At 25.7% G+C, this 9,780-nt stretch overlaps 1 non-coding gene across 1 annotated transcript; it reads right to left on the bottom strand.

The window, feature by feature from the left end:
* Positions 1-7,863: 7,863 nt before the first annotated feature.
* LOC145841805 (small nucleolar RNA U3) lies at positions 7,864-8,061 on the bottom strand. The gene has a single exon (XR_014370181.1). It is a non-coding gene; the product is annotated as a small nucleolar RNA U3 (small nucleolar RNA).
* Positions 8,062-9,780: the final 1,719 nt, after the last annotated feature.

Genomic DNA, 9,780 nt, shown 5'->3' with positions numbered 1-9,780 from the left:
TTTTTATTGATTTTTTATGAAGTTTTTTAATGACACTAATTTTCTTACTATAACTAAAGTAGCAAATAAATAGTGTTCTAATTTCTAAACTCTAAGTTATGATGTATTTTTAAAACATTTCTTTTCTTTGCATTTAATTAACAAAGCAATTTTTTCTTAAACAAGTTAAATATATTTAATTTGAAGTCAGTTTAGTATTAAATTTTATTTTAACATTATTATTTTTAATTTTTTTAAACCTTAAGTTTTGAACAGTTTTACCACTTTTACTATCCTTAAAAAAGTAAACGTTTGTATCTAGCTATTCTTAATATTTAAATACTTAAAACAATATTTAAATTTATCGTTTCTAAAAATTAAACAACTGTTCTTAGCATTGTTTATATCAAAAACAAGTACAATCAAAAATTTGGAACTTAATTAAAAAATTAGGTTGTTAAAAAGTAAGTGAATATTTATGATTTAGTATGAATTCTTTTATAGCATAGCTAATTGCAAAAATTCTTTACCTGATATCAAAGTTGTCAGAAACTTATAGTTTCAGTGAATTCTAAACATTTTTTAATTTTTATTTGAAATTTAAAGCTCTAGTAATTTTTTTAGTCGAATAAATTAGCAGCTCTGCTTGACAGGTTGCTAAAACTCTAAAAATTAATATTTTTTGGTAGTTAATAAACGTTTCTTTAACTTAAAATTTCATACTTGGGTAATTATGTGTCGATTTTCTCAAAGAAGTCTTGCAAATACTTATTATAATACTGATAAAATATAAAAAGAAATTTCATGGTTTCTTAGAATACTTTCTATAAACAGAAGTAAAAATTTTGGAAAAAACAATATTATTTGACTTATATTTTCTTTTAGACTTGACAATTGAACTAATAAATAGTGATTTACCGAATCCAAGGTTCGGATTCAGACAAATCCGGGTTTTTGGACTCGGCCAAATCCTAAATTTCAAAATAAGACTCGGATTCGGTAGACCACTTTAAACTTTTTGTTTTTTTCTTAATTGTTTGACAAAAGTTAAATGAAATGTAAAACTAGTTAATGATTTCACGCTTAAGTGGATAAAAAAAGGCTTTCTCACTTATAAAAGCATTATCAATTTTGATTCAGAGTTTTGCCCACAGTATAAAAACTATGATATATTATTTTTGTTAGACTCTCAAATAAAATTTAAGTAAACAGTTAAGGCGTTTAATCTCAGCTTTTTAGAGAACTGCTCTTATTCATCTTATGTTTAGTTTTTTATGTTTGCTCGTTGTTATGAACTGCAGCATTATTTAAATAAAAAAAAAATTGCAACTTAAATATGTAACATTAAAGCAGATGCTTGAATACTTTTATCTATATATTTTTGTTGATATTTTATTATTAATTTAACTGATAATTTTTATTTATTATATGTCGGTTATAACTTCAAGCATTTTAATATTTTTTTTTAAAAACAATGTTCTAAAAGTAAAATTTTTCGTTAACAATAAGATCCTTTATTAATTTGCAATGAACTGCTGCAACTACTTTCATTATTCATTGTTAAACTCTGAATATTTAGATTTTGCTGCAGTTATGAGAAATAAGGCTTAAAAATCAATGATGCAACTTTTTATTTAAAAAAAGTTTGCCTAGTGATTTATAAAAGTTTTGAAAGCAGATTATATTTTTTGAGTATAAAGTTTTATAAAATTGTTGCGTGGTTCTTTTGTATAATAGATACTTCACCCATACTATATTGTTTATTTTCTATAAAGTAGTCTAGAATAGTCTTTAGTATAGATAGATAAAACTGATACATTATAATCAGTTAGTATAAAAGCATTTTATATTTTTATTGTCTAATTTAGTTAATACAAATACCAAACTAACCGCAGCGGGTCCTAAGTATAAACGTGCTAGGAAGTCACCCCGTCTGTAGGAAAAGTATGGGCAAAAAAGGTCAGGTTGACAATCTTCCCACAGACAGTCAACCAGACCCAACTGAGACTTTGGGTGTTAGTCCAACAACATCCATAGCTCACAAATTTTAATATTTTTTTTATTATATATTCTATTTTTTTGGAGTAAAAGATTGTTATGAAAACAAAATCTTAAAATAATTAAAGTTATATCATTCTCTTTACAGAGTTGCCAAAAAACCTGAAACCCTGGAATTTGACATTTTAGACTAAAAAACCTGGATTTTAATTTGTGAAATAAATAAAAAATCTAAAATTTTGAACAAAACTCACTAAAAAACCTGGAATTTTAACAGTTTTTAGATGTTAAGTAGTAAAGTTTTGATTTGACACAATGAAATCTATTATATAGATGTTTTTTTTAGTATCATCACAATTTTTTTATAAAAAAAAGTTTTAGAGGAGCTTTACAATATCTTTTGAATGTTTGCATACAATTTAACACTGTTTTTAACCTCAAAATAAACTTTAAACTAAAAATAGACCCAAAAATGTGTACATTCGAAAACCTGGAGGAATATTTGAAAACCTGGAGGTTCTGGGAAATTTAGGGTTAGTTTTAATTTTTAATAAATACACCAAGATAGTTTTAAAACTTTCAAAATTTTAGGCTAGTATTCATATATATTGAATGAGATTTAGTTGAGTTAGTTTCAATACTTTGTTTTATAACCAATTTTGTTAAAAACTTATTTTTTTATTGATGTCAAAAGATGTTAATTTTTTTCTAACGATTTGAAAAATCTCGAGGTGACCTATAACAGTTTAAGGTCACTCAGGACATATTTTTTGACTTAGAGAGTGACAACCCTGAATAATGTAAATGTTGTTGGTAGTTTGTTGATGATAAATATGTTTTTATATTTTCTCACAACTTTATAAAGCTTATTTTGTTAATTTTTCTGTATTAGAGATTATGTTAGTAGATTTTAGATATGTTTTATTTATATTTAAAGATTTCACTTAATGTCAACCATTTATGCCAAGAAAAATAAATAAATTTAATCTTTAAAATAGGAAAAAAGTTAATTATATTGAAGCAGATTTTAACAAATATTTAGCACTATATTATTATGCTTATATTTATTTATTTCTTATTTTATTTTTTTAGAAATGTAAATACATACAAATGCTAGTATACAATGTAATTAAATTGTTAATTTTATGAAATAAGTTTGACTCACTAGGTAAGTATGAATAAAGCTTGAGCTTTTTAATAGCATAAGCTAAATAATTATTTGAAGATATATTGGTTTGTATTTTGTAGTATCATGTTTTGCATAGTAGTTTAAAATACAGTTATTTTGTATCCATAAAATATTTTACTTAAATGAAAACATAATTTAAGAACAAAACTATTACGACCTATATTAAGAGCTTTATCAAAGTATAATTTACACAACATAGAAATTATATTATTATTTAGAATTAAGATTTAGTGCATTTAAATTTTATAATACTATCATATTATAAATATATAGCTATTATTGTTTTACAGTATTAATAATGTCTTCAGTAGTCTGGCAGTATTTTACTATAAGTTATGAAGATAACTTTATCGCAGTATGCAATATCTGCAGAGCTAAGATAAAAAGAGGAAGTAGTAAGTCTAAGTCCTATACTACCTATTCCATGCACGAGCATTTGAAAACTCAACACAACGAGAGTTACAAAAAGTCTCAAAGTGAATCTTTTAACAAAGATAGAAGTTGTACTGCACCCGAACCTCAGAAGAAAAGAAAGCTTGAAGCTACCAGGCAAACTAGCCTTGATGATTATAAGTCTATGAAACTCTGGGACATTAAGGATTCAAAAGCAATTAAAGTTTATAAAAAAATATTAAAATATTTGGACTATATAAAAAAATTCGGATTAGGTCGAATCCTAATTTAAAATTAAGATTCGGACTCGGCCGAATCCTTATTTGAAAATAAGACTCGGATTCGATTTCGGCCGAATCAGAAATTTTTGGACTCGGTAGATCACTACTAATAAGTTATTACGTGATGTTTAGTTAAATATATCATAGCTGTCTTGAAAGTTTAACAGAAAACATTTTTTAATTTATAAAATAGATATCCGTTTCAAACTATTTATCTTTTTAAAAATTTTCATTTTTGAATGCATAGTTTACATGACGTTTATTTTTCTTTTCAACAAACACTTAATCTATTAAAAATAATTCGTTAATTATAAATTTAAATATTCTTAGAATTAATTATAGCATTTTAAAACTAAAGTAAACTGAAAAATTAAATTTAAAAACTGAAATAGGTATCTAAAAACTTACCTATAATGTTTAAAAAGGATGGTTTGTTTATTCCAACACCCTTTATATTTAATAATAACAGTTTGTTGCAGTATTTATTTTTGTAGTTCAGCCATAATAGTAAAAACTAATGATCTACCGGAACCGCAAAATTAGGATCAGACCGAATCTAGATATTAGATAAGAAAAGGCAGGATCTCACTTTGAAATCATTAAAAAGTAGTTAATCGTAAGTTTTGCATAAATAAATGATCATAATTAAGTTTTTTTCAACTAAATTCCCTACAATTTTAATAGTTTTGTACAGTTGTTTATTTTACAAAAATATTTGAATTTTTTACTATACATTTTTATAAAAATATTAAAAAAAACATTAAGCATTAAATACCAATGGTTGCGCTAGTTTTAACAGTAAAATTATAAAAAGAGCTACTAAGATACATGAATTTAAATTAAACTGTGCAGCAGTAGAAAAGTTAGATAAGATAAACAAGTATCATTTACTAAATTGTAACTTTATAATTGTCCTAGCCTATATTTTTTTTCTAATTAGTATATTTTACAACTGGATTTCAAGTTAAGACATCCGTATTTTTACTTAAATTTTGATTTGCTCAATAGTTCAACATACTACTAATTGATTTTTTAGTTCATAATAATCACTAACTTGTACAGGGAAAATTGAGGTACAGTAACGAAAGGGTTCGAGCATTTTATGTGCTGCTGACTACAAAAATAACTGACTATATGTCTCAAAGTAATACAATTGTCCTGGAAAAGACATTAAAGGGTATGCGTGGCGTACGACTCGATAAACGAAAGGTTTTTCGTGCACCAGATCCTAGGACCAAATATTTTGAGCGTTTTTTTAACGTTTGTTAACTAAATAAGTAATTTATTGTTTTTACAGCTACTTTCTTCAATTTCACATTTCATTGGTCGCTGATCAACTATTGCTCCACTGTGGGACAGTTTAAAAATGTCTTTTTCATAACTTTTTGTTCTAGAGCACCAACACTTTTCTTTATAAGCTGCTGTTGGTTAACAAAGTAATTCCATTATAACATTAAAACAGCTGTTTAAAATACAATAACAAAACAAGTGTAAAACACCTTCTGCTGAATAACTATAATTACTGTGATTCTGAAACATAATTTTTTATGATACAAGTTGAATTTTATAAAAGTTTAAATTTAATTTATAAGTAAGTTAAGTAACACTTTCAAAAGCTAAAGTAAAATATTAATTATATATTGCTGAAAAATTTAAGGCTTGCAATCAGTAGTATGAACTACTTATCTGAATATTTTGAATTTATGTCTTTAGATTTATCAATAAACGGTTATAGGTTTTCTAACATTAGACATAATTAAAAGGCTAAAATTGGATATCGCATTAAGTGTCTGTAAACCTTGCAAGTCCTTTTCTGCATTTTAAAATGCTCTTATTATTACAACTAGTTTAAAAAAATTGAGTAGGAAGTATGTAAAAATTAAAAGTTTTTTAAATGTAAAAAGATCAAAACGGTCAACAATAGTGTTGCTTTGGAGGTCAAAACAATACAACTTCAGCGTAAACTGATAATATCAATCTAATTAAACAACAAATAACATAGTTTATTATAACCTGAAATACTGTCTGCTAATAAGCTTTGTTTATTTAAATCTCCAACTATTTAGCAATTAGTATATAAAGAGCAGGGAACGGGTCTAAATTGCACGAAGACAAAAATGCACGAGTTTACTAAATTGCACGAGGGGACTAAATTGCACGAGAACAAATTTACACAAAGCCAAATTTTCACGAAGACGATTTTGCACCAAGGGTCATTTTTGCACGTGAATAAATATATAAAGAAAAAGATAAAATAGAAAATAAACAGAAAAAAAAAAAGTTATTTTATAAAAAAAAAAAAAGTTACTGACCGAGGGTAAGGCTTAGAGATACCAGTGATAGTGAAAAAAAAACAAATAATAAAAAAAAAGAAAATATATAATAAAAACTAATTTAAAAAAAAGCTACCCACCGAGAGTAAGGGTTAGGGGTAACAGTGATATTAAAAAAAGATATTAAAAAAAATAAAAATAAAAAGATATTAAATTTTTTTTTTTTATTTTAACTTACCGACCGAGGGTAAGGGTTAGAGGTAACAGTGATAAAAAAAAAAAACATTTCTTTTTTTAATTAATAAAAAAAAAAAAAAATTAACCCGTGCAAAATTGTCTCCGTGCAAAATCGTCTGCTTCTGCAAAAGTGTCTTCGCGCAAAAGTGACCCTTCGTGCAAAAGTATCTTCATGCATAAGTATCTTCGTGCAATTTTGTGAACTCGAGCAATTTCGTCCCCTCGTGCAATTTAGACAGCTACCCAAAGAGCAAGAGTACTAGCTTGAGAATATGGGTACGGGTCAAATAAGCCCGAAAATATTTTTTGTACAAAGGGTCAAATATACACGAAGACACTTTTGTATGGGGGGTCATTTTTGCACGAGAGTAAAATATGTATATAAAATAAATAAAAGATAAACAAGGAATAACAAAAAATGAATTAATAGAAATAAAAAAAAGGAAAATTTTTTAAAATTGAAAATAAAAAAATAAAAAGAAAGAAATTATTAATTAAAAAAAAAACAAGAAAAATAAATCTATAAAAAATAGAAAAAGTTACCGACCGAGGGTAAGGCTTAGATGTAACAATAATACTAAAAAAATATAAAATAAAACTAAAAACTAAAATAAATTCGACCCGTGCAAAAATATCTTCAACCATAAGTGACCACTTGTACAAAACTGATGCCGTGCAAAGATTTCTTCGTGCAAAAGTGTCCTTTTGTGCAAATTTGACACCTACCCATGTGCTTTGTGCACAAAAAAACTTTTCTTTCTTTATGACGTCATAATTCTCTGAACAAACGTTAGCGTTCAAAATATCAAATAAATACATGAATAACTACTTAGTTAGATCCTTCTACAAGGTGAACAAAAATGAAGACGGTTTGAACACATAACTTGATGTGTGAAGCGTGTCTTGCCGAAATTCTTGTTACGCAGAAAGGCACGATGCACAATCTGATTCGTCCCCCACAAAGAAGGATCTCACCTGATGTTTGCATCAGATATAATCGCTCAAATTAATGAAAAATAGTTTTTGCTTTTAGCAGCAATAATAAAATTGACTGCGCAATAGCCGCATGCTTCAATTTAAAACTCTCTCTAATCCAAATACATTACTATGGGAAACTATATGGCAAACATTTTAAAAATCTTAATATTAATAAACAGAGTAAATTTTAATTTTTTTTTCATAAAAGTGATATTAACTCAAAGCAATCTTTTTTTAATATTTGTCTTTTTTAATTTTACATAGAAAAACAAAATTCTTTACTCAAAATAGAAAACTTAAGGTTTTTTAGAAAAATATTGTTGACTTATAGGTTTATAAAATACGAAATATTTACAAACATCTAGTTTTAAACAATTAAAAGATAAACTAAATTATAGCAGTCTTAAATTTTTGAATTGATTAAAAAAATCTTTAATTTATACTTAACTATATTTGTTTTGAAAGTAGAACATAATAACAGTTAAGGTTTTCTAAAAATTATAATTTAATAAATAGCCTCTCAGGCTGGATGTTTACCACTCAGAAAAAGAGATTTCCATCCACTATTGCCGTGACAACAGTGGAACAGTCATTACGACATTGAGCTAGCTGAAGTCATTTTCCTGCTCAGAAAACGGCTCCAAAATTCATCATTTTTGAGAGGTTGATCGTCATTGTTAAATAACGTTCGTAAGACACACACTTAAGAAATGATTCCTAAAACTATGATCTTGGTATAAAATAAACAGATTTTGTATATAATTGTAATTGTGTAAGTTACAATTTAGCTGATAGCTATTATGAGGTAACAAATGATAGAGCTGTATTGTAACAGCATAACAGATAGAATGAGAGCACATTTATTAGATAAAAATTTAAATTTAATTTAATTTAATTTAATGGTTTTAATTCTCACTTTTATTGTTTCAGTAAAATTCAAAAACTTTTTTTTTCAATACTTTTAGAAGCTAAACTACTGAGTAATTTTGTTTATTTTGATTAAATAAAACATAAAAAATATATATTAAAAAACAAGTTTTCTTTTTAGCGCTCTATTAAAAATGAGAAAGGGTCAAAGTTGCACGAAGACAAATTGCACGAGAGGACTTAATTGCACGAAGACAATTTTGCACGGAGGGTCATTTTTGCACAAGAGTAAAAAAAAACAGAAAAAGTATATACTTGAAAAAAACAAAAAGGTAAGTTAATAAAAAAACGAAAAGAAAAAAAAATAACTGACCAAGGTAAGGGTTAGGGCCTTAGGGGTATCAAAGAAAATAAAAACAAAAATGTAAACATTACTAATAAAAATTATTTTTGAAAAAAAAAAAAAAAAAATTACTAAAAAGAAATAAAAATAGCTACCCACCGAGGGTAAGGGTTAAGGGTAACAGTGATAGTAAAAAAACAAAAAAACTAATTAGTTTAAAAAACAAATAAGTTACTAACCAAGGGTAAGGGTTAGGGGTAACAGTGGTAGTAAAAAAACAGAAAAAAATTAGATTGAAAAAAATGTTAAAAAAAAATCAACTTGTGCAAAAATGTCTGCTCGTGCAAAAAAGTTTTCGTGAGATTTTTTCTTCGTACAATTTAGTCCCCTCGTGCACTTTTGTATCCTCGTGCAAATATGACACCTACCTGTTTTATATAAAAAATAAAAGAATAGTATTTAGAAATATAACTAATTCACGTTTGTTATTGTTTTCTAGGTAAGAAATAAACGAAGCTTAACAATTTCACATCAATTTGTTATCCATATGCTATGTTTAACAAATCTAATTGTATTGGAAACTTGATGATTGAAAAATAAATATCATTAAATGCTCTCTAGCCTAGCATTAAACTTGCTGATCTAAATGCAAATTTATTTTAAAACGTAATAATATTTTGTGGTGTGTTACTACTTTATAAGAACAATTACTAATAAAATAAAAAAGAATCACATATTTCAAAAATTAAGAAAGATCGCTGTTTTAAATTAAAATCTTTTTTCTACTTTTTAAAATGAAACAGTGCAGTGATTACAAGTGATATTTAGATTGAACATAAGAAAAAGTTACAACTATCAAAAGTTATATGGAATAATACATAAACTTATTTAATGTATTTATTTGTTTTGTTAATTATAGATAATGTACAAAAAAAATAGATAACGGCATTATTCCGTTTTTAACATGAACATTCATAGTAACAAATGAAAAAAGAAAAGGAAAAAGTTTTATCTAAGTTGTTTATTTTTTTAAGTAACAAAAAATAGATAAATAAACATAATTCAGTTTTTTAGTATAAAATTTATTTAAGAATTTATAAATCATTTTAAAAACATTAATGAACATATTGCTTGTTTAAAGAGTTACATCACTTGTAGCAATTTAAGCTCCATTTAATGGTTTGTATTTTAGGAACCAGTTGTATGCTTATATTTTTGCTTATTTTAAGTATGCAACTAGAT

This window comes from Thalia democratica, chromosome 7 (assembly GCF_965202585.1).
Source record: "Thalia democratica chromosome 7, ktThaDemo2.hap1.1, whole genome shotgun sequence".
In the NCBI taxonomy this organism is placed as follows: Eukaryota; Metazoa; Chordata; class Thaliacea; order Salpida; family Salpidae; genus Thalia; species Thalia democratica.
Note: the sequence above shows the minus strand (reverse complement) of the source record. Positions and strands in the feature narration are given on the sequence as shown.